At 39.8% G+C, this 25,132-nt stretch overlaps 1 protein-coding gene and 1 pseudogene across 1 annotated transcript in view; one reads left to right on the top strand and one right to left on the bottom strand.

The window, feature by feature from the left end:
* Positions 1-25,132, bottom strand: part of ELL (elongation factor for RNA polymerase II) — a 148,725-nt gene that overhangs the window by 109,413 nt on the left and 14,180 nt on the right. The window lies entirely within an intron of this gene.
* LOC110223392 (large ribosomal subunit protein uL6 pseudogene) lies at positions 10,573-11,122 on the top strand (annotated as a pseudogene).

Genomic DNA, 25,132 nt, shown 5'->3' with positions numbered 1-25,132 from the left:
CAGATTTAAAAATCCAATCAGATTAAATCCAAATCAGAGTAAAAAAAAATTATTTCTAATCTATACTATCAATTCAGAAAATCTTGCCATCAATTTCATGATGACTTAAAAAGGCTAAAAAGTGCTTGGGGGTTGGGGGCACGGGGTGCAGTGAATAGAGAACCAGCCCTAGTCAGAAGGATCAGCAGGACCTGAGTTCAAATGTGACCTCAGACACTTGACACTTACTAGCTGTGTGACCCTGAGCAAGTCACTTAATGCCAACTGCCTCGAAATAAAAAACAAGACAGAACAAAACAACACAAAAAAAAGTGTTTGGTTCCAGGGTAACCAGAATAAGGAAAATGAAGCATCATCTTTAAGGAACTGTAACAGAATAACAATGTTCTGCCAATATTTAGTTTCTTAATTAAAATTTTCTTTACAATTTCTTGATGTTCATAACATTCCGTTTAGAAGTAGGTAAATATAAGGGAAGTAATGAGCAAAGCCTCAAAGTTAAGTTCCTAACTCAATTCACAAAAGCATAAAACCTTGGGAGTTGTAGCTGAAAGAGAACTCAGTGATATCTAGCCCAATTATCTCATTCTTACAACTGAAGAAACTAAAAATTAGAGAAGTAGTGACTTGAACATACACAGTCAGTTAGTGGCAAAGCTAGAACCCAGGTCCCCTACGATACTGTAATTTCCCCAGTATCATGCTGCTTTTGCTAATAAATTTTACCCAAAAAAACTCCAACAAGACCACTGGGCATAAGAGAATTCTGCAACCTGCACTCAGTATGAGATCAGGACAATTTCCAATCACAAATTCAGAATATAACATGACACAATAAAAAAGCAGCAGAATATAATGAAAAAAAGAACCTGACTGGGAGTCAAAAGGCCCAATTTCAAGTCCTAAATATACCATTTACTATCTATAGGAACTTGGGTAAAGCATTTAACCTAAACTTCAGTTTCCTAATCTGTGAAATGGGGACGATAATTCTGGCATTCTCTCATTTACAATATCACAGGCAAGAAAATAGCTGTGTGTTAAACTGTCAAGTATCATATAGAGTGTATCGTATAAACACAAGCTATCATTATATACATATTTTAGCTTTATTACTAAGTCTCACGTGCTCTGCCACTTTGCCCTCTGGCCCCCTGACAACTGCTATTGGCTGAGTTGTTCAGCACACCAAGGACCAGTGGACTGGCTGGCCTCTGAGTTCCTGCAGCTGGGCTGTCTCCCCTAATTAAAATCTGAATTCCTTAAGAGCAAGCACTGTTTTGTTTCCTTGCTGCTCTCCTCGTTGTTTAGTTGTTTTCTGTCATGTCCAACTCTTTGTGACCTCATTTGGGGCTTTTCTTGGTAAAGATACTGGAGTGGCTTGCCACTTCCTTCTCCAGCTCATTTTACAGATGAAGAAACTAAAGTAAACAGGGTGAAGTGACTTGCCCAGGGTGACACAGCTAGTAAGTGTCTGAGGCCAGATATGAACTCAGAAGATGAGTCTTCCTGACTCCAGGCCTGGCCTGGCATTTGATCCACTGTGCCACCTAGCTATCCTAACTGCTTTTCTATTGTTATCTATCATTTAGCACAGTGGGAACACAGTAAGCCTTTAAATGCTTTTCCATCTCAATTAATATAAAAACAACAGGAATATTTAAATACTATAATTTCATACTTGCCATCTATATGCCATAAAATCACTTAAAAAAAGCATCAGACTGTAATTAATATTTTGAGCGTTAAAAGTTTTGCCTATCAGCTAAGAAAGAATTCACTACATGCTCCAATTAAATTGTATTTTAACAAAAATGAAGGAGACCTTGAACCGGCAGTTGTTGGGTTTTTTCTGTGTATTTTTTCTATTCGAAACCCCAGATGGACCTTTGTCAATTTAACCCAATGACCTCTAACAGAGTCACAAAACTTTAGAATTCAGAGAGCCAAATCGCCACTTTTTTATGTCTAACAGAAGCTGCATGGGGGGAGCCCCTTTAGGCCTGTGATTAATCAGGCAAGTGAACAGCAGAGCCATAACTTCTGTACCTGTGACAAAATTCTCCCAAGTGTCTGGGGGGGGGGGTGGCACACGACATGACTCTATAATTTTAAACTGAAATCTGTCTCCTGATAACTTCTCTGATCCAATTTTGCTCCAAGGAACCAAGTAAAATAAATCTAAGCCCCCCATTCACATACCAGGCCTCCCAATGTAAGTCAGAGAAGAGACTCAGTGTCACAAGGAATCTTCTCTTTTGTGTTCTGCTATGTATATGTATACAGAAACACCTTTGCTGGGGTGATTAGGTTCAGAACAAAAACAACCCAAGAATGTATATGAAATAATACATATTTAAATCATACAGTGTCTGAAGGCAGCAGCCATGCCCCTTTAAGTTCCATTTCCTTCAAGCTAAGCACCGTCCAGGACACCGGAAGCACTGAACCAATGCTTGCTGACTACTGACTAAATCTCTCTGGCTCCTTCAAGCAATGACACCAACCACAGACAGCGCTGGAGAGCTGACACAGCTCTTTCTACTCAATAACCATGTCCTAAATGCAGCCAAAACTGACCTTTTCCCCCAAACAAAAGAAGCCAACCTTCCATCACTCTGCTTTTGCAAAGGCTGGATGATCCCCATACATGTGATGAATAGTCTCCCTCCTCATCTCCCCTTCCCAGAATCCCCTGATCACCATTTGAGGCTCAGCAAATGTCATCCACTCACAGTCTCTACTGATCGCCGCTGAGAATCTTCTTTCCTCCCCTCTTTCTCTTGGTGCTCCCCCCACCCCAAAAAAGGATTACTTTGTATCATCTCATCTGTGTTCAAGTTGTCTCCCCTCTCCTTGCTCTCCCTCAAAACATAAGTTGCCAGAGCATGAACAGCAGTTCCATACCTGCCTCTGCAATCCCAGGCCCAACGCCTGGCCTATAGTAGGTGCTTGTAAGTGCTTGCTGAATTAAGGTTCGTGAGAGGCACACAGGAAAGAAAGCCAGCTTAAGAGCCAGTATGACCAGAGGTTTCATGTCTTGTTTGATACACAATGACTAAGACCCCTGAGAAAGCCATTTAACCTCTCAGTGCCCTAGGCACTACAACCGCAAATTGCTCAACAGACTGCTTTGGCAAAGGTAGTTGCCTCATCTGGAGCTCCCTATAGCAATGAAATCATAGGCTGAATTCAAAAAATAAGGTAGGTAGTAGCTGAAGTAGGTAGTTCCTTTAAGTTCCAACTAAACTCTCATCTTTTACAGGAAACCTTCCCCACCTCATCTTAATTTCCCTTTGTTAATCATCTCCTATTTATCCTATATAAAGCTTGCTCTATAAAGACATGAGTGCAGAGACTATCTTTTGCCCCTTTTTGTATCCTCAATGCTTACTTAGCACAGTGTCTGACACACAGTAGCAGTTTTAACAAATGTTTATTGACTGAAGTAGTATCTCGATTTTACAAAGGCTCAGAGAAGTAAATGGATTTGTCCAGGATTATATGGCTAGTAAGCAACAGTCAGAACTTGAACTCACATCTTCTGGTACTCCTTCTACTAGAACCCTTTGTCTCCCCTGAACTAATCAATATGAAATGGTTTCTAGATCCATTTTTATCACATCAGCTACCCTCTAAATACTCCAGCTTGTCAAGGTGAAAAATAGTAGTCAGAAGTGAACACTATTCTCCATGTGAGGTCTGATCTCAGGACAGGGAACTATCATCTTCCTTAGCCTGGAAAGTAGACTTCTATACAATAAAAGAACTGGACTGCTTAAGGAACGCTTTATACAAAGGTCTTCCCAGTCTTTTAAGCAGCTACATGGCACAGAAAGCTGGGCCGTCAGGAAGAACTGGAGTTCAAATTCTACCCTCAGACACTTACCAGCTGTGTTACCCACCTCTCATCCTCCATTTCTTCAGCAATAGCATGAACTTCACAGGCTGGTGATGAGGAGCAAACAAGACGATATTTTTTAAAGTACTTTGAAAATTTTAATTCTGATGGTTAGTCGTTTCCAGTCGTGTCTGACCCTGTTCTCCAGACCATTTGAAAGATGAGGCAACTGAGACAAACAAGGTAAAGTGACTTGCCAGGGTCGCACGGCTAGTAAGTGTCTGAAGCCATATCTGACCTCAGGTCTTCCTGACTCCAGGCCCAGCACTCTATCCACTGTACCACCTAGCTGCCTAGCAAACCTTAAAACACTACAAAAATGCTGGCTATTTTTACAATGATTATTTTAGAGTCAGAAATTCTTATAAAGTTAATTAGGCGAATACCAAGTTTAAACACTGATTTAATGTAACTGAACAGTTACTAGTTCTTTGAATCAGGAACTTCCCAAAACCTGTTTCTCTAAGAAATAGGGTTAAGTTTAAGGGGAGCTATGTGGTGCAACGTATAGAACACCGGCCCTGGAGTCAGGAAGACCTGAGTTCAGATCCACTCAGTCACATAATACTTCCTAGCTGTGTGACCCTGGGCAAGTCACTCAACCCCACCGCCTAACAAAAAAAAAGAAAAGAAAAAAGAAATAGGGGTTAGAGTGATTGTACTGTATATAAAAATAGAAACAAGGTTTTTAAATGGCAGAATCCACACAAATAAACTAATCTCTGTTTTTCATTACTGCCTCTCACTAGCAGTTTATCACCTAAGATAGCCATGCATTAGTATAGTCACAACTATAATGCCAGTGGATTTTAATCACACAAGCAAGCACTAAAAACCAGGTACTGTGCTAGGCAGGGGGTTACAAATACAAAGAGTGAACTCATTATTCTGAAGGAGTTTACATGTTATCAAAAGAGAAAACATCTAGATATACATATGTAAGCATATACAGAATAAATACAAGATGATTAAAATATAAGGTAGTCAGTAGGGAGTAAGGACACTAGTAACTAGGGAGAATAAGAAAGGCTTAGGTGAGGAAAGAGTGAATTTTAGGCAGGAGGGACAGACAGTGCCATGTTCCAGGAATAGAAAGCCACTTTGACCCAAAGGGAGAAAATGTAGAAAAGCTGCTGAGGTCAAGTTTGAGGTCAAGGCTTTAAGAGCCAGAAGAGTTTATATTTGTTTATATTTCCAGAGGAAATAGGGAGCCATAGACTTTTACTGAGTAGAAGGGTTGTTGACAAAGTCAGATCTGCACTTAAGGAAAATCACTTTGGTAGCTATGTGGAAGGAGCAGGGAGAGACTTGGGGCAGGGAGGCAAATTAGGAAGCCCCTGAAAACAGCAAGAGGTTTTAGGTTATAGGTGGTTATAGGTGGTACGAGGTTATAGAACTGAAGTCAGATGGTACTGAGTACAAAGAAATGGATCGCTGCAAGGGCAATGGAGGTAGCATAGAAAGGTAGGACAACTAAGTGAATAAATAAGTGGGATGACTGATTACAAGCCTGGGACACTGAAAGAACAGGGGTGCCCTGGAGAGAAATAGGGACATCTGATGAGAAAGATGAGGGACAGATGAGCTCCTTTTGGAACATGCTGAGTAAGATGTCTCCAGGACATGGAGTTTGAAATAGTCAAGAGACAGCTGGTGATGTGGCGCTCTGAGGAGAGGCTGGGGCTGGATCTGGGAATTATCTGTACAGAAGGGATCATTAAACTCTGGGGAACTGATGAGGCCACCAAACGATGATGATAATGTTGATGTTGTTTCAGTCACACTGGACTCTCCATGACCCCATCTGGAGTTTTCTTGGCAAAGATACTGGAATGGTTTGCCATTCCTTCTGCAGTTCCTTTGACAGAAAAGGAACTGAGGCAAACAAGGTAAAATCACTTGCCCACACCTAGTGAAATCTGAGGCCAATTTGAACTCATGAAGACAGTGCTCTCTCTACTGTGCCACCTACCTGCCATCAAGTGAAAGAGAACTGAAAGAGGAGACAGATCAGAACAGAGCCACAGGGAACGACCTCAGACAGGGCTGTGGTGCAGATCAGGGCTGCTTAAACTTCTTCCACCCCTTTTCCAATTTCAGCAGCATTAGTTGGTGTTTCATGGCCTAGACTTTGCAGTGCACATGCTTTGTGCTCAGAACCAAGGCTACAGTGGACTTGTGTGATGCAACACAAGCAAATGCTGCCAGAAACACCTCAGGTTCATTACCCATTTGATTCTGAATTAATTTTTGGTCGTTGAGTGGTCAGAAACCTCTTACTATTGCCAAATTTTTCCCAACCCCATATGGGGTTGCAAGCCACAGTTTAAGAAGGGCTGGATGATGAGCCAGCAAAGGAGATAAGGCAGAGGTCAAACAGGAGGAAAAGAATTAGAAATGCCAAGAGAAAGGGGAGGCGGGATCAACAGCGACAAGCGAAGGAGAGAGGTCAAAAAGGAGAAGACAGAAAATTTTAAACACACCAGAGTTGTCAAAAGCTACAAGAGAGATGAAAGGGGAAACTCTGCCCTTTTTTTGTCCTAAATTTAATGTTCTACTAAAAAATTAGGTATCGTTTCTCTTTTCCCTTCTGAACTCAAGTTAGAGGAAGAAGTTAAATCAACGCAAAACGAAAGACTAGCCAGGTTAATTCCACATAATTATCTGGAGCTTCACTGTATCATCCATGCAAATGAGTTTAGATTAAGCAACTTGATGCTTTTCCTCCTAAAATGGTCAGCATGACAAAAATCAATCTCAAACTTTGGAATGGTCATTGGAATGGTATAGTGGGAAGAAGTTAAAATGGTATAATGAAAAGAGAATTCAATTTAACAGTCAAGAATTTGGGTTCAAACCCTACCTAGAACGTTCTATGTATAATACTAGAATTGGAAGGGCCTTGGGTCTTCATTTGGTTTAAGCCCTGCCCCATAAATAAATGAATAAATAATAAATAAATGAACAAAAGACTCAATTCAATTTCTATTAAGCTTGACGCTGTGATACTAAGACAAAAAAATAGCCCTTGCTCTAAAGATCCTTACATTCTACCAGCAGGTGCACAAAAGCCAATTTTTTGTCAGCTACTCCTAGGATTACTGACGGTAGATTTTAGACTGTAGGGGACTTTAAGTCATGTAGCAATTTACATGAGAAAAGTGAGGACCAGAGAGCTTAAAGTACTTGTCCAAGATCCCAAAGGTAGAAGCAGCAGAACTGACTGTGATTCAAACTCAGAAACTCTGACACTGCCCCGGTGCTTATATCCCTCACTGCACTACAATGCCCCCACTGTCTCCTGCAACATTTGTATGTGGTCTTCCCCAAGAAGACTGTAAGCTCCTTGAAAGCAGGGATTGTCTTTTATTTATATATATACATATATATATATTTTTCTTTTATAATAAATGTTTCTGAACTGAACTGAAATGAAGCCAGGCTGAGGCCTACCAAAGCAGCCTTGAAGTCATCATATTTCCATAGTACTAATATCAAAGAATGTAGGGATTCCTGATTCATAGTCATCAAATCTCTGTTCAGACACCTCTAGCAATGAGAGACCTCACTACAAATAATGAACAACCATTTATTAAACATCTACAATATCACAGAAGAAAAGACAAAAATGAAGCAACTTCTATTCTTAAGGAGATGATTACATTATACCCGGGAAGACAACATGTATAAAAATAAGTTTTGTTTTGTTTTGTTTGGGGGGGAGGGGGGAGAATTAACACAATATATAATGGACATAAGTTTCCTGAATACCAGCCAGGGTTCCTTGCACTTATACCATATTTCTGTGTTATCTTGTCCTCTTTAAAGCACTAGCAAATATCATAACCCCCTCCAAAAAAATTATTACAGTGTTCAAATTCCATGATGATCAATTAGGCCAAAAGAGAGATGGTCCTTTAAATTGAAACTTTTCAAAATGCCAATTACCACATTTAAGGAAATGGAAATCAAATCACAGGACTTGCTCCCAGTGCAATCAAAGATAAACTCAGTATTCAACTTGCAATGCTGAGTTTACAACACTTCTAGTTAAAAGGTGCTTTAGAAATACCAAACTGTGATGAATATTACACTTTCAGAATAAATTTCTTTGCAATCTCTCCAATTCAGAGAAGTTACAAAAGCTGTACTTGTAATTTTATGTTGGTGGTTTGGGATGAGAGGGGATGTGCCTTGGCCTGAAATCAATCAGGGTTTAAAAATCAACTTTGAGCTAAAGCAAGTTGTTAATCGAGACAAGAGAATATACTAAGTAAATCTGACTGATCTCCTCTAAGTCTCAAGTGAAGGATATAAATGATTTATTCATATTATAATGGATTAAAAGTTATTCAAATTAGGGGGCTGGTCTATCAGTGCTTCTTAAACAGTTCTAACATTTTAAGAAGTACTGCAAGGGGTCCAGAGTGGAAAAAGTTTAAGAAGTCCTGGGACTCTAGATGACCTATAAGTTTGTTCCCATCCTATGCTGAAATTATGATCCTAATCTTTCACCACCATTTACACTAGTCAAAATTCTATCCATATTTCAAAACCCAGTTGAAATGCACCTCTTCCATGAAGCCCCCCTGATCCTTACAACAGGAAAATTATCTTCTCAATACCCCCAGATCCCTATAACACTTCTATTTTACCTTCTTTATATAATTATTTGTTTATTGGTCATACCCATCACTACTAGATTTTTAACCCACTGCCTAGTATAGTGCCCTTCAGAAAAAGCATTTTTTAAAAGTTTACTGATTCCTTTTTTTTTTAAACAAGGACGTCACATAAGCTTTCAAAAAATGTAGCTTTTCAGGAATTGGGGGACACCTGTGCAAAGGTAGGAAATGGAATGTCAAGTACAGAGAACAGAAAGTAGGTCAAGTGTGTAAAATAGTGAGGGCAAATAATGTGGCATCAGCCTGGAAAGATGCTGGTCTATACCTTGTTGTTTTTCAGTCATTTTTCAGTTGTGCTAGACTCTCCATGACCCCACTTGGGGTTTCCGTGGCAGGGATACTGAGGTTTGCCATTTCCTTCTCCAGCTCAATTTACAGATAAGGAAACTATGGTAAACTGAGTTAAGTGACTTGCCCAGAATAGTAAGTGCCTGAGGCCAGATTTGAACTTGGAAAGATGAATCTTCCAAACCCAGCACTCTATGCTCTATGGTTCCACACAGCCACCCCCGATTAAGTATATATCTAATTTTAACCAATTAGGAATCAGTTTCTCCAGAACCGAACCAAGCTAACGCAGGCTATTGCTAAGTGCCAACTCCTACCTGAGGTCACCCTCAGAGCAAACTATTAGATCTTTCTCTGATGACTATCTTTTAGCTACAACTACCCTGGTTCTGTGATGCCCACTTAGTATGCTACTCCCAAGCAGAAGCCTCACCATCCATGGCCAAGTTGTCTGTTACTCCAAAAATTCTTGCATGTATTTGGCTCCAAAAGCAAAGTTTTGAGCAAAGGTTGTCTTTTTCATTTTTCCAGTCACCAATTTCAAAAGCAAAATTTGTCACTAAACGGTGGAGAAAGTGGATAGGGGAGCCTTGAGACAGTGCAGTATAGCTGATATGTTAGTGAACCTAGAGTCAGTAGTTCCTGAGTTCAAAATCCACCTGACACATACTAGCTATGGGACCTGGGCAAGTCATTTAACCTGTTTCCTCATCTGTAAAATGGAGGAAGGGGTCCCGATAGACTTAATAGCCCGTAAAAGACATTTAGTTCTCAATTTACGATCCTCCGATTACCTTTTCTGATCCTCTAAATTGTTGTGAACATCCAAACTAAGTCAATTATCATACAAGAAAGAATGAGAAGTACAAAGAAAATAGTGCTGCGAAAAATGTGATGTAGTACAGATCACTTTCACCTGGGGAAGACAAAAGTTCTTTGTTCTGTAAGGCATATCCTCTCAAACTCCAAGGAGATGTGTTCTCATCAATGTGCTGGGGGGCCTTCTTGATGTACTCTGACACTGTAAGAATACCAATAGGGCACCGAGGCAGACCATCAGTTATCTCCCACTTCAGCCATGTAACCAACCCAAGATCTTTTTCAATAGTGCATTTCTTTTATGATATCCTTAACATGTATAACAATTCCTTATCTGTATGTTCACGCCCCACCATACACCACACCTCTCCAATGCCCTTTGGGTAATCTGTCCTTTTAATTCTTTAGACCCTATAATGTTCCATGACTTACAGCCACTTAACATCCCCGGAAGAATATTGGTATTAACAAAGATGAACCTGTGTTTCAGGAGGAAGTTTAGGGTCATTAAGAGAACTCTGCAATTTTCCAAAGGCAATTCAAACTGCTCTTTTCCTCCAATTCAATTCTGTGCCCAAGTACAGAAGCCCCTGTGCTTGGCTTCTCAATTTTCAAAAAACTCTTTCCTACCTCATTTGAGATTACCACTCATACAAAAATACTTTACTAATAAGATCAATTTTTGAAAACTGTAAACTTCATGAAGAGACAAAATCTGAAAATGAAGTTCAAAAACATTTAAGTAAATTAATGGATAATATACCAACAAAAGTTTAATTAAAGGAATCTTAATCAAAAGGCATTTATTATGCACTGGAGACATGAAGAAAAAGCCAAAACAGTCCCTGTCCTTTTTTCTTTGGCCCATTCACTACCAGAATGAAGACCATTCTAAGAAACCAGACCATTGATATCCCTGAAAATGTTGACATCTCTCTTATGGGTCAGACAGTTATTTGTGAAGGGACCCAGAGGAATCCTCCATATGGATTTCAACCATATCAAGGTTAAGCTCAGTCTCCTTGTAAAGAAGAAAAAAAGGCTCTGGGTAGACAAGTGGTGGGGAAATTGAAAAGAACTTGCAATCCATACATAAAATCTGTAGTCATGGACAAAACATGATCAAAGGTGTTACCCTGGGTTTTTGTTATAAGATAAGGTCTGTGTATACTCACTTCCCCATCAATGTTGTTATTCAAAATCAGAAATTTCTTGGGTGAAAAATACATCCAAAGAGTACACATGAGATCAAGTGTTTCTCGAACCCAAAATGACGAGCTAATTCTTGAAGGAAATGATATTCAACTTGTATCAAACTCAGCTGCCCTGATCCAACAGGCCACCAAAGTCAAAAACAAGGATATCAGAAAATTTTTGGACAGCATCTAATGTTTCTGAGAAAGGCACAATGCAACAAGCTGATGAATAAGTTGGAAAAGTAGTCAAAAGCTGTGTCCTAAGGAGTCAACACTTATTCAGATGTCAAAATAAAAATACTCTGGTTGTCAAAAAAAAATACTCTATGAAGAAATTCATTTTTATGTTAAAATAATTGTAAATATATTTAACTGATTTTGTGTTTATTTAAAGTTAAATGCATAATTTTTAAATAGATCATAGAAAAGTTGAATAAAGGCTGATCAAAAGAGCTGACTTGAGTCAATTTCATTTGTCAAACATCCCACTTTCCTTTAACTGTCTTCCTATGTTTTGCCCCACTTTCTACTAGAGCATCCCCACAGGATTACAGATCCCTTCAAAACCTGTAAGGAAGAGGAAGAAGATGAGGCTCTGCCCCCTCTTCTATTTGCCAAATAGACTCTGAGAAGAGAAAACAAGGGCCCTGAGCTAAACTCATTTTATTTGTACAACTAGACATTCCCAACAAACACTTTCTAAAAATAAAGCGATAAACAGTGGAAGAAAGAACACACTCTTCTAACTTTGCAAATTAGTCCCTGAAATCAGATGCTTCTAGAGTCCACACCAAACAGCCTGTAGCAGTTTAATGGCTATACAGAAAGTGAGGAGTGAGACCCAAATTTCTAGAGAACAGCAGAAGCATGCTGCTTTTGCTGACAAAACAGTTAAAAGAAACAACCCACACTGTTAATAGCCTCTGGCCTCCTGAAATCCTTTCAAGCCTGAGCCATGCGGAGAATAACCACTTAATTCTAGACCTAATCTGGAAAACTGGACCAATTTTAAGACCATTCTCCAAATTTATAAGCAACATTATTAATTCAAACACAAATTCAGATGCACCTAGAACACAGTTCCTCTGAGTATAAAGTTCTATGTATAATAATGGTGACTAGCAAGTCAAAAATTCAGAGGATTAATTTATTAGTAGTATGTAATAACAGCATTTACATGGTGTTTTATGGTTCAAAAAGCACTTTACAGATATCATCTTATTTTGTCCTCACATCGTCCCTGGGAGATATATCTTATTATTTCCATCTTACAGATGAGGAAACTGAGGTAGATATATTAAATGACTTGTTTAGGGTCACACAGCTGGTATGTGACTGAGACGAGATTTGAATTTCCTAATTCCAGGTCCAGTGCTCTATCCATTATGTCACCTAGATGTGTAGGAGCTGACCTGCCATAACTCAGGGACCCCTATTCAACAGCAATGTTTAAATGAAGGAAGTCAAGTATCTGGACAAGTGCAAGATTATATGCTTACAATCTTGACTGCACGTTAACTAAGAGACAGGTATACTTCTCTACAAATAGCTCCAAAATAACACCAAGGAAAGGAGCTATTGCCTGGTACAATGAGCCTTACAAATGAATCCCTAAAAAAAAAAAATCTGCCTGGATACTGCATAATATCAACTGTTATGCTCCATGTTAATGAGAACAGATTTTTAAATGACAGAAGGGCCTTAAAATCACAAACTTCAGGCAGAATTCCTCATGTTTAAAAAGTGCATAGATCGGTAGCACTCAAATTTAGGATTACAGAATCAAAGATCGTAAGACCTGAAGAACATAAAGTTTTAAGAGCCCATTAAAAAATAAATTATTCAATCAGGAAGAAACCTCTAGTCCTTTTAGAAATAAACACACTGATGCCTAGAAAGAAGTTATTTGCTCCGGTGTTTATACAGTTAGTGTCAAATCTGAGATTAGAACCTAGGTCTGAATAGCAAACTCAAGTCAATACTCACTTCATCTTAGCAGTAGCTCTGGATTCAGAGAGCCTGGGTTCAAATGCTGCCTCCAGTGCTTACTATCTGTGTGATCTTGGGTAAGTCACTTAACTAGATGGTCTCTAAAGCCCTTTCCTGCTCTCAATGTCCTAAGATCCTCTATCAGTCCTCTAGGAATAGCACCCCTTCCTAGAGGGAACCCACCTTGGTCCCTTCTAACACAAAAACACACAAAACTACGGCAGAAGTTTCTCAGTGCTTTTCTTTTCGGAATAATCAGATTTTCTCCATAAGTGATCCTCTATCTTTTCATGTGAGAGGTCTCACATGAAAAGACACTATGAGAATATTTACTCTAATTCTCAATACTCCAGCAGCTCTCCCATTACATCAATGCAAGTACTCCTTTCAAAAGTGAAGTCCACAATTCATCAATGTCTTCTCTTCTCGTGACTCCTCTTCCATGCTTTCTCATAGATCTCCCAAGAGGAACCACATTCAACATGCTTGGGGGGACAAGGGGAAATTCTTTATGATTAGACGTTCTGAGCCTTCTTTGTGTCACGGGCCTCTCTTAGCAGTCTGGTGAAGCCTATGGCCTCCCTTTTCAGAATGAAGAGGGTTTTCCCCCCCATTTATAATGAAAGGAAATGGTAAATTTAAGTTAAAGGACAGTAAAACTTAAAGATGTAATGTTTTTCACCATCCAAGACCAGTAATCTCTCCACGGATGCTGTGGGGGTCTGTGGACCCCAGGAGATGAATCCCTACTTAAGAACCACTGACCTTTTCTAGATACCAATGGAGCATGCAGGCTACCCACTATAAGGCTAGGCCCTCATTCTCTCTGGCTGTTTATCAGTCTGCCTCCTTTTCCAGGCATACATTTCTCTGATGATAAACATTCTTCATGTTACTCCCCCTGTGCAATACATCCCTTGTAATAGACTGCCATTTCTTCATGGCTACCACACATTTCTCCACTGCCTTTTGGGTTACTATGACCTCCTCAGACACTGTGATACTACTCTTATGACTCAAAGTCACAGAGCATCACCAAAAAAAAAAAAAAGGCCTTCACTTCAAGAAGCTTAGGTCATTTAAAAAAACTGTGCCATTTCCTAAAAACAATCCAGCCAGTTCTTCTCTTCACATCTGACTCTGGGTCCAACTTGTTAACCACCCACAGTACCCATCCTCTTGGACACCTGTACTAACAGACCAACTCTATATATCCCAATCTGGACATTGGCACAATAGGCATTTTCATCCACTTGTTTTTTCCTGAATGCTTACACCATACTCCTGAGTAAGTATAGATCACATTATCAGAGGTTCTACAACGTTCTGAGGCTTGATGACATCAGCACAATGTCATTCACAAACAGGAGCACCTTATGAACCTCACCAGAAAGGAATCCCTCCTTCCATTTGGACTCTGCACTGGACAACCTCTGCTGTATTTTAATATGACTGGTTTCTTTTAGATATTTTATTTTACACATCTAAAAATATCATTCTGAGGAGGGTCCACAGACCTCACCAGACTAACAAAGGGGTCCCATAATAAAAAAAAAGTTCAGAACCTCTGCCTTATGCCACTCACCACCCCCAATCTAGCATCCACTGCTCTAGGGAAAATAGAGTATGATGCTGACGGTGGAAAGAGAAATAGGGAATGGAACAAAGAAAAGGTTATAATGAGATACAATCAGGGGTTGTTAAAACCCTACTCTTCCCAAAATCACAGTTTCCAGTTAGAGAAACTGTATATGACGGAAAGAACACTTGACTGAGAGTCAGAAGACCAATATTCTGGTCCCAGCTCTGACACTAATAGGCTAAGTACCTTCCCTATGTGAGCCTCAGTTTCCCTATCTATAAAATGAAAGGTTTGGATTTAACCTCTCAGATCCCTTCCAACATAAAACCAAAATAGATCAATGTTAACTACCTCAAAATGCTCCATTAAACATAAGCATCTTCATTCCTAAACTATTTTTAAGTGTTAAAAATGTCCAGTTAGGACCTAATCACTGTTGTTGTAGTATTATTAACTCCAAATATAGAAGCTTAAAGCTTGGACATCAGCAGCTCACCTTTCTCTAGCACTCTACAGCTTACCAAGCACTTTCGTCACAAAATCTCTTAAGTAATTAAGATTATTCCCATTTTGTAGATGAAGAAAGTGTGACTCAACTCAAAACACAAAATAGATAATATGATATAATAAACATTTATTAAGCTCCTACTACAAGTCAGGCACTGTGCTAAGCACTGGGGACACAAATAAGAAAAAGAAAGACATGCCCTGCCCTCAAGGAACTTACCCTTTAATAGAGGAATACAACACACAAAAGGAAGCAGAAGAGAAACAGGCCTCACAAGGTACGTGGCCCAGGGGCATGATGATGATAATGGAGGAGGAGTCAAAACAAAGCAGAGAAGTTGGTAGCAAATGAAAACTGGCACTGTGAGCCCTCAATAAAGGAGAGCTATGAGAGGAGTGTTTTCCACCCTCCAATCAGAGGGGCAGAAGTAAGTGAGGGTACTGATCAAGGTGTGAGCACTAAAGCTGACACAACCTCCATGATGACATATGTCCTGTAGAAGAGAGGGCATGATGAGGATGAGGATGACGATGGCGGAGTCAAGACCAAGCAGAGCCACTGCTGGCAAATGTCCTCCAACAACTAACCAGGGGGTGAAAGAGGGGCTCAAAGCCAGGCACAACCATGTCCTGAGCTGTCCCAGCACCACCACTCAACATCTTCAGTTAATTTCACACTACACAACATTTCCCTCCATCTATCTCAGTGCTTCTCTAAGATTTTAAAAGGCAACACCCCACTTTCAAAACCAGAGTATTTACTGTGAAATGCTCTTTTTCTGAACAGCACAGCACTGGGATTCTTCGTGCTGGTCTGTTATTTAACTGCCAGACTGCACTGGCTCTCTCAAAAATACAAAGAAATATTTTAAATTCCAAAAGCAGGAAGAAGATAATGGAATAAAAGGTCAGTCAAACTGAAAGATATGCCAGTTTGAGCATGGCTTCTTTTATAACAAAGAATTCAGCCATCAATGTATAGTCAAGTCTTTGTTAATTTTTAAAACTTTTATATTTTTTCTGCCTGTCAAACCATGATTCTTAACGTCATTAATGTCATTAACAGAAAGCATGGAGTAATGGAAAGAGCAATGGATTTAGAGAAAAATAGTTCTGGGTTCAAATCCTCGTTCTACCATCTGCATAATCTCCTTCTCTGGGTTTATGTTTCCTTGTCTATAAAATGGGGAGAAGTGGTGCTGAATGAATGACCAAGATCGGCCCTTTAGAAAACGAACCTCTGCTCTTCTTCTTAGCGCCATCTTGTCCACTTTCATTGCGCCATGAGAGCCAAGTGGAGGAAGAAGTGAATGCGCAGGCTGAAACGCAAGAGGAGAAAGATGAGGCAGAGGTCCAAGTAACCAGACTGCTGACCACGGAAGCCACAGAAGCAGAGATGGAATGACCCTTGGTGACATTCTCAGGAAGGCAGAAACCTTTGGGAGACATCACCCCACCCTACGAAGGACTTTACTAGATCTACCACCATCTGATAACGACTCTTACCACCATCTGAAGACTTCCCTGACAAAAGGACATGCCATCATTTAATGCAAATTCCATCTACCTGTCTCTTGACTTTGTGCCATGAGACATCTGTCATTCCAGACTGATTATTTTCTTTGTGGCTTAAGTATAGCACATCTGTATAATAAATCCTCACTACTTTCTTGTTTGAAAAGAAAAAAAGAAAACAAACCTCCCTGCCTTCTGAGACTTTCCATCTAATCTCCAACCAAAATCTCTTATATTTTCTCCTTAATAAATGTGAACTCCTTAAGAGCAAGGGCTATCTCCCATAGGACAGTGTAAGCACCCAATAAATGCTTTTTCATCTGTTCATCTGCAGAGATAGGAGACCACTTATGTGGGAATATTGCATTTAATGTGAGGCTCAGTTGATGCGTTGCTTAGATTTTCTAAACTGCTTTTTTTCCCATTCTCTTTCTTAATCTTTTGTTTAATCTCCTTCCTAGGGAAAGGAGAAGTAATATACTTGGAAATGAAGGAGATATAAAAATAGATATCATAAAAACTGTAAAATAAACTGAGGTTGAGCTAGAGCATCAGATCATAAATACAGAGTTGGAAGGTAAAGATTAAAAATAAAGTGAAGGAGTCAAGCTAAAGCACAGGACCATAGCTACAGAGCTGGGGGACCTGAGAAGCCACCAAATCCAACCCCCTCTTTTTACAGATGAGCAAACTGAGGCTGAGAGAGGTTAAGTGACTTACCCAGCCAGGGTCACAAAGCCAGCATCTCAAAGCAGGATCTGAACTCAGGTCTTCTGCACACCAAGCCCATCATTCTATTGACCACGTGCCACCTAGTTGCTTCTAAATGAGGATCTCTACAAGAGCCTGCTAGCACTAAATCCTAGCATCTTTGGCTTAGCTTACAGCTTACCACATTCAATTTTCTACTTTTTAAATCAACTTACATTTATTGAGGGCAATGGGCAAAGGACTACTGAGCACCTGATGTTCTTTTCCCTCACGGAGCTCACAGGTAATAATGGAAAACACAGGATTTCTTCAGTGGTTCCCACTTGCCAGTAAAATAAAATACAAACTTCTCAGCACAGCATTTCACAGCAGTAGAGAATTTGGAAACTGGAAGGGACCTCAATGGATATACAGGCCAATCTAAACACAAAATGCCTCCCCACTATAAACACATCCAGCCTCTCTTGAAGACCCACAAGAAGGGGGAACCGACCACCTCTCAAAGTAGCCCATTCCCCCTATGGATAGCTCCAATTGTTAAGAATTAACATCATGTGATCCCCACATCAAGCCTAAATAGGCCTCTTTGCAACTTCCACTCCGTGTTCCTCACTCTATTCTCAGGGGCCAAGAAGAACAGGTTTAATCATTCTTCCCATGACAGCTGTTCAAATACTTGAAAATAGTTATTATATCCCCCCCTACATCTTCTCTTCTCCAAAGCTAAACATTCCCAGTTCCTTCAAATGATCATCTCACAATATGGGCTCAAGATTCATCTTTGGTTACCCTCTTCTAGAAACTCTCCAGCTACCTTAAATCATGGTGCCTAGACCGGAACTCAGTACTCCATACAAGGCCTGATGAGAACAGAGTATTGTGATACTATCAACCTCTTATTCCTGGAATCTATGCCTCTCAAGGCAACTCAAGATTATATTGGAGGGTTTTGGCTGTCATATATCAAATTACAGACTCATACTGAGCTTGCAAGCCCACTGAAACCCCCAGCTCTTTTCCACACAACTGCTTCAACATTGAAAGACCTCCAGGATCCTTCTCCAGCCTACCTTTTAGACTTGTTCACATTACCCACCCGCTTTTATGAACTCTACATTCCAACAAACTGAAATATTTCCTAAAATAAACACACCATCTCCACATCCCTTCTTTCACCCAGTTATTTCCTGTGCCTGGAATGAAATCTACACCTACACCTCTACATTCCAAAATCCTTACCTTCCTTCAAAGATCAGTTCAGCTACCACCTCCTGCTGTCCTGGTCCTTTCTTGATACCTTGGCTGTTAATACTCTCTCTTTCTGCTCAAATTATCTTGTACATATTTATCAATTCCTATGTTAAGGAAGCATGGTGAGGTGAACTTGGGGTCAAGAAAACCCAAGGTTGAATCCCATCTGGGCAAATCACTTGACTTCTGCGAAATAAGGATAACACCACCAGTGGTACTCACCTCACTGGCTTGTTTTCAGGATAAACTGAGACTATAATTCAAGGTCTCTGCAAATCTTAAAGCCCTATATCAATTTTGTTGTATCCCTCAGTAAGATGTTATCTCCTTGAGATCAAGGACTATTTTGTTAGCTTTTGAATCATTAGTGCCTTGCCCTCAGTAGTAACTTAACAAATGTCTGTCAGAATTTTACAGATGAGGAACCTAAGGCCCAGGGAGGAGAAATGACTTCAGACAGTTAAGAAGCATTTATTAAGCTCCTACTATATGCCAACCACTGTGATAAGTATGGGGATACAAAGAAAGGCGGAAGATAATCCCTGCTCTCAAGGAGCTCACCATCTAACAGGAGAGACAACATGTAAACAACTATCTACAAAGAAATTATAGACAATAAACTGGAGGTGATGAACAGAAGGCACTAGCATTGAGGGGAATCGGAAAAGACTTCAAGGTGGAAGTTTTGCTGGGACTTGAAGGAAGCCAGGAGACAGAATATAGGAAGAAGAGCATACAATACATGGAGAAGAGCCAGAGAAGATGCCCAGAGCCAAGAGATAGAGTCTCTTCCTCAAGAACTAGCCAGGATGAGGGGACCGAGGAGTAGTGGTGGGGTAGGAGGTGTAAGGTGTAAGAACACTGGACCAGTAGGAAATGACTAGTTTATGAAGGGCTTTGAATGGAAAACAGAACATTTTGCATTTACTCCTGGAGGTAAGAGGGAGGTACTGAAGTTTATTAAACAGGGGGAGAAGGTTAACATGTTCAAATGTACACTTTAAGAAGATTAACTTGACTGCAGAGATGGACTGGAATGGGGAGAAATTTATGGCAGGCAGTCCCACCAGCAGGCCATTCCAATAGCCCAGGCACAAAGTGATGAGGTCCTGCACCAGGGTGGAAGCAGTATCAGAGGAGACAAGGGGGTGTATCATGAGATGTTACAAAGGTAACAGCAGGACTTGGCAAATGACTGGATGTGGGGGAGGAGGGTATGAGAGAGTAAGGAGCTGAGGATGACAGCTACACTGCAAGCCTGGATAACTGGGAGCATAGCTGTAGCCTCAATAGTGAGAGAGACAAGCGCAAGAGTAGAGGATCTGGAGGAAAAGATAATGAGGTCAAATGATACGTAAGATTTTGGAAGAGACATAGAAGAGAAGGCAGAGGGATAAGAGTGAGCAAGGACAGAGGAGTGGGGAAGCACAGAGAATGTTTGGGGAAAAGTGAACAAACCGCCTGGATGGAAGCTTTAGTTGTATGAAAGAGAGCAGTGAGAAATAAGCCGAGAAAGGTAGACTAGAGTCAGCTAAGCAACCTGATCTTTATTTTACAGCCAATGGAAGTTGGTCTTGGAGCAGGAGAGAGTCAACAGAGAAACAAAAGGAATAAGAAGATTACTCAGGAAAAAAAAAAAATTTATAGGACAGACTGGAATAGAGAGGCAGAAGTCAAAGGAAGATATTAGGAGAGAGAATATGAGGAGGATTAAAAGAAGGGAACAAATGCAAGGGAGTTTGCAAAGGCTGAACAGACAGGTCTTGCTGACTCACTGGATATGACGGATAGGGAAGTAAAGACGACTCAGAGGCCAGGGTGACCTGGGGAATGGGGGGGGGGAGGAACAGCATTAACAAAAATGGGAAAGAAGGAAACCGGTTTGGGGAACATGGGAGGCTGAGTTCAGTGTTAGACATACTGAATTCAGGGTGCAAAAGATGGACTGCTAAATAAGTTCCTGCCGGAAGTGGGAGTGATGTAAAGCACAAGATGGCATACAGGAAGTTTTACTTCCCTAAAACTACTCTTAAGTATGACCAACTAATTTTATCTGGAACTGATTTCAATTCTTCTGTGTGCAAGTGGAAAGACAGCCCTAAATTAAATCCACACAGGACTACTATGGATCCAAACCGGGATCACCGCGACATTCTGACTCCTTCATACATGGCATATAAATACCATGGATCTTCATGCCATTGGCTACAAAGCACAGTTTCTAATAAAATGAGTTCTAAAGTTAGCTTAAAATATGAATTATTAACAGATACATCAAGAATTACAGAACCTCAGAGGTCACTTCAATCAACTTCTAACACCATCCCTGACAAGACAGCCTCTGCTTGAGCCCTCCAATGACCGGGGATTATTTCCTAAGGCACCTTCCCTCTGAGCCTCAGTTTCCTTTACTTTGAGGGAAGCTAAAATTGTTAAAATGGGTTTTTTCCTTATGCTGAGAAGTAACCTATCTCTGTAACACCCATTGTTTCTAAATTCTGCTCTGTGGAGGCATACAGGACATGATTAATTCCTTTCTCAGAAAACAGCCTTTTAAATATTTGAAACATCATATTCCCTCAAGACTTCTTTTCCAGGCTAACCTTCCCAGTTCCTTCAACTGATCTTCACATGACATGGTTTCAAGTTCCTTCTCCTAGTCACATTCCCCTGGAATCTTTCTAATTTGTCCATTTTCCTCCCAAAATGTGAAAAAAAAAGTAATTTCAACAACTTATTTATAAAGTACATTCACATATTTTGCTTCATTTGATCTGCATAGCATCTCTGTGAGGTAGGTAAGGAAGGTACTATTATCTCCATTTTTCAGATAAGAAAACTCTAAGTCAATTACAGAAGTGTTTTGCATGACTACATATGTATAACCTACACTGAACTGCTTCCCTTCTCAATGAGGGTGGGGAGGGAGAAAGGGAGAGAATTTGGAACTCAAAGTTTTAAAAAGAATGTTAAAAATTGTTTTTACATGCAACTGGGAAATAAGATATATAGGTAATAGGGTAAAGAAATCTGTTCTGCCCTACACGAAAATAGAAGAGGAAGGGGATAAGGGGGTAGGGGGGTGATAGAAAGGAGGGAAGTTGGAAAGAGAAGTATTCAGAATCCATGCAGTCTTGGGGGGTGGGGGGGAAGATAAGAAGAAAATTTGGAACTCAAAATCTTGTGGAAGTGAATGCTGAAAACTAAAAATAAATTAATTAATTAAAAAAGGTGAAAAAAAAGAAAAAAGAAAACACTAAGTCAGAAAGGTTAGGTTATTTAACCTATCTTGAACATACAGCTCAAATTAAGCCAGAACCCAAACCCAGCATTTCCAACCCCTGGTCCACTACCTTTTCCACTACCCTCATTTTAGTTCATTTAGTCCTAAAAAGATTCTTCGCATCATGAAGTGATCCCAATGCATAAACCCTGAAGACAGTATTATAATTAGGTTGCAGTGTGCTTGGAAAAACACACGCAGCAGCCAGGGAGTCAATTGTCAGAAAATACAATCTGGCCAACATGTCATCATGCCTTCCTTCTAATTCAAAACTTCACTTTTTTTTTTCAGATTAAGCATCCAATTATTTAAAATCGACAGCAGGAACATCTCAAATTCCAAAATCAAAAAAGTTCCCCACAAAAACCAAGAAATAGTCAAAATTTAAATTATGAGTTATAGCTGCGGCCTCTGCTCTCTTTTATTTATGAGAATTAAAATCAAGCCTTTCAAGTTATTTAAATCAAAATTTTCTTTTTATCTAAACCTTCTTTTCATTATCCTTTATGGATTTTTAAATGGATTTAAAAAGTGAGAATTTCATTTAGATCATGATTAGATTATGATTTAAATTTAGATTATTCTTCTCTTCTCCCAAGAGAAAGCTGATCATCTGAAACCTCATCATCATGCAGACTGACTCAGCACCTTCTCAAATCTCTCAGTGCCCTCTCCCCTCTGACTGGGGAGCCTAGCAATTCACTCCTTCCAATGCCTTCCTTTGTAGAGGGCTCAGAACTTTGTAAATAACTCCATTTTCCATCAGCAGCTTGGCTTAGTTTCCATTCCCAGAAATATCACGCCACAGCTCTGGGTATTCCATGATTCCCCTGTGCCCCAACCCAGCCGATCAACTTCCTTCTGTGTGTGGACTTCCTCCTATTAGATTATAAACTTCTTGAGGGCAGTGACTGTCTTTCTTTTGCTTATCTGTATCCTCAGAGTTTAGCACAGGGCCTGGGACATACCAGGAGCTTGATAAATATTTATTGAATTAAGTAAATTGGCTCTCCTAGGTCCAACATTAGGAGAATTATGCAACAGAACTACTTCTATTCTTGTTTAAGCTAAGTTGGGCTGTGCCTACTGTGTGCTCCCAGGGACCTCCCCTGGGGTCCTACTGGACAGATATACCTCATATGACATGACAGATGCACTCCCTTTGAAGAAGCTGACCAACATAGGAAAATAAATACTCTACTCAGAGGCCACTTCTGCTACTTGTATCACCTTGGGCAAGTTATAAACTCTGAACCTCAGCTTTTTCAAGAGATGACCTCTAAGGTTACTTCTACCTCTGAATATATGATTCTACACAAACGGAATCTGTGTAAATTGAATCACATTTAAAAATACATTTGGGAAGATACTTAAAGGAACTCTCTACCAAATTCTTCTGTAAATGAACAAATGGCTTCTAATTTATTATTTTACATAGCAACTTTTCTGAAAATACTGTGCACGTCTGCATTGTTTCAATTAATAATCATTTTCATTCATATAGCACTCAAATTTTACAAATCTTTTCTTAGTAATCCCATTTTAGAATCACATAAACTGAGGCCTGCAAAAGAGAAATCACTCCTTAGTGTCAGGCTGCTAATAAATGCCAAGAGTCAGCAATCACAACGCGCTGTTCTTGATTAACTTAATGTAGATACATACTACAGTCAAAAGAGGCTAGTTTACAAAGCATTTTGTATTCATTACTTCATTGGATCTTCACAAACTCCCCTCAAGCAGGTGAGGCAAAGATTACTGCTCCCATTTGGATATTTAGAATACAGATTCAGAGAGGTAAAGCCATTTATACAAGGTTACAAAACTAACAGGGCCATGACTTCAAATCTGGCCTCAGACACATAATACTTACTAGATGTGTGACTCTGGGCAAGTCACTTAACCTGCCTAGCCAAAATCAAAACAAACAAACAAGCAAAAAATGCTCCATCAAGATACACCAAAATATTCCCAGCAGTACTTTTTGTGATAGCAAAGAACTGGAAACAAAATAGATGTCCATAAATTGGAGAATGCCTAAATGAATTGTGGTACATGATTTTAATGGAATATTGTGTTGTAAGAGATTATGAGCATAGTGAATACAGAGAATCATGGCAAGAGCTACATGAACTGATGTAGAATGAAGCACAGGAGGAATGTGATATTCACTGTGCCTACAACAACGTAAATGGGGGGGGGGAACTACCACAAAATAATTAAAAATGAAAATGGAAAAATTACAAGGAACAAACTTGGCCCCAAAGGAAATATGAAAAAACATTTCTACTCACCCTTTACAGGAATGAGGGTGGAGGGTGGGAAGAGGGTATATAGATAGGTGTGGAATCTTGCACATAATATCATATGTTTTAGATGTGTAGACTGATTTTGCTGAATTTTTTTCTCTTGCTCTTTTTATTTCTTAAACAGGTCTCTGTTATAAGAGAGTTCTCTGCAAGACTAGAGGGAAAGGTATACAGGTGAAATCTGGAGCCATGTAAAAACAAAAGATAGCAATAAAAAAATCTATTAAAAAATAAAATAAAAATCCTCTATTTAGCATTTAAAGCCCATCACATCCTGGACCCTTCCTACCTTACCTTTGTCTTCTTACATTTCACTCACTTCTTTATCTTCAACCACTAGTTTCCCTGGCTTCCTTCAGGTCTCAGTATAAATCATACCTTCTGTTATGACCTTTCTCAATTCAATCCCACATAGCAACTGTCCCCCAATATTACCTTCCATTTACACCATATCTACCTTGTATGTATATAATTATTGTATACTGTCTCTGCCATGAGAATGTGAACTAGAAAAAAAAATTAAGTTTTTGCCTTTCTTTGTATCCCTAGTACTTAGCACAGTAACTGGCACATAGTAAGCCCTTAATAAATGCTTTTTGAAATCTATGGTAGATGAATGTGATGAAATACTATTGTGCTATAAGAAATGATGAAAGAGAGAGTTTTGGAGAAACTTGGGAAGACTTATGTGAACTGAAGCAGAGTGAAGTTAAGCAATGACAGCAATATAATAACGCTCAACTTCCATCCCAGAGGATCAGTGATGAAACAGGATCCCTACACCTCCTGACAGAGAAGTGGAGTGCCAAATGAGATCCTGTTCTTTGTTCACAAGTGATACGGAAATCTGTTTTGCTTGACTATTGTCATGTTGCTGTGTTCGTGTCTTCACGACCCCATCTGGGGTTTTCTCAGCAAAGACACTGAAGTAGTTTGCCACTTCCTTCTCCAGTTCATTTTATAGCTATGTAAACTGAGACAAACAGGGCTAAGTGACTTACCCAGGGTCACACAGCTAGTAAGTGTCTGAGGCCAGATTTGAACCCTGGAAGATGAATCTCTCTGACTCCAGGCACTGCACCACCTGGCTGCCTTG

Source organism: Phascolarctos cinereus, unplaced genomic scaffold, assembly GCF_003287225.1.
Source record: "Phascolarctos cinereus isolate Bilbo 61053 unplaced genomic scaffold, phaCin_HiC Scaffold_4;HRSCAF=312, whole genome shotgun sequence".
NCBI classification, from domain to species: domain Eukaryota; kingdom Metazoa; phylum Chordata; class Mammalia; order Diprotodontia; family Phascolarctidae; genus Phascolarctos; species Phascolarctos cinereus.
The sequence above is the reverse complement of the archived record's forward strand: the minus strand, read 5'-3'. Positions and strand labels throughout refer to the sequence as shown.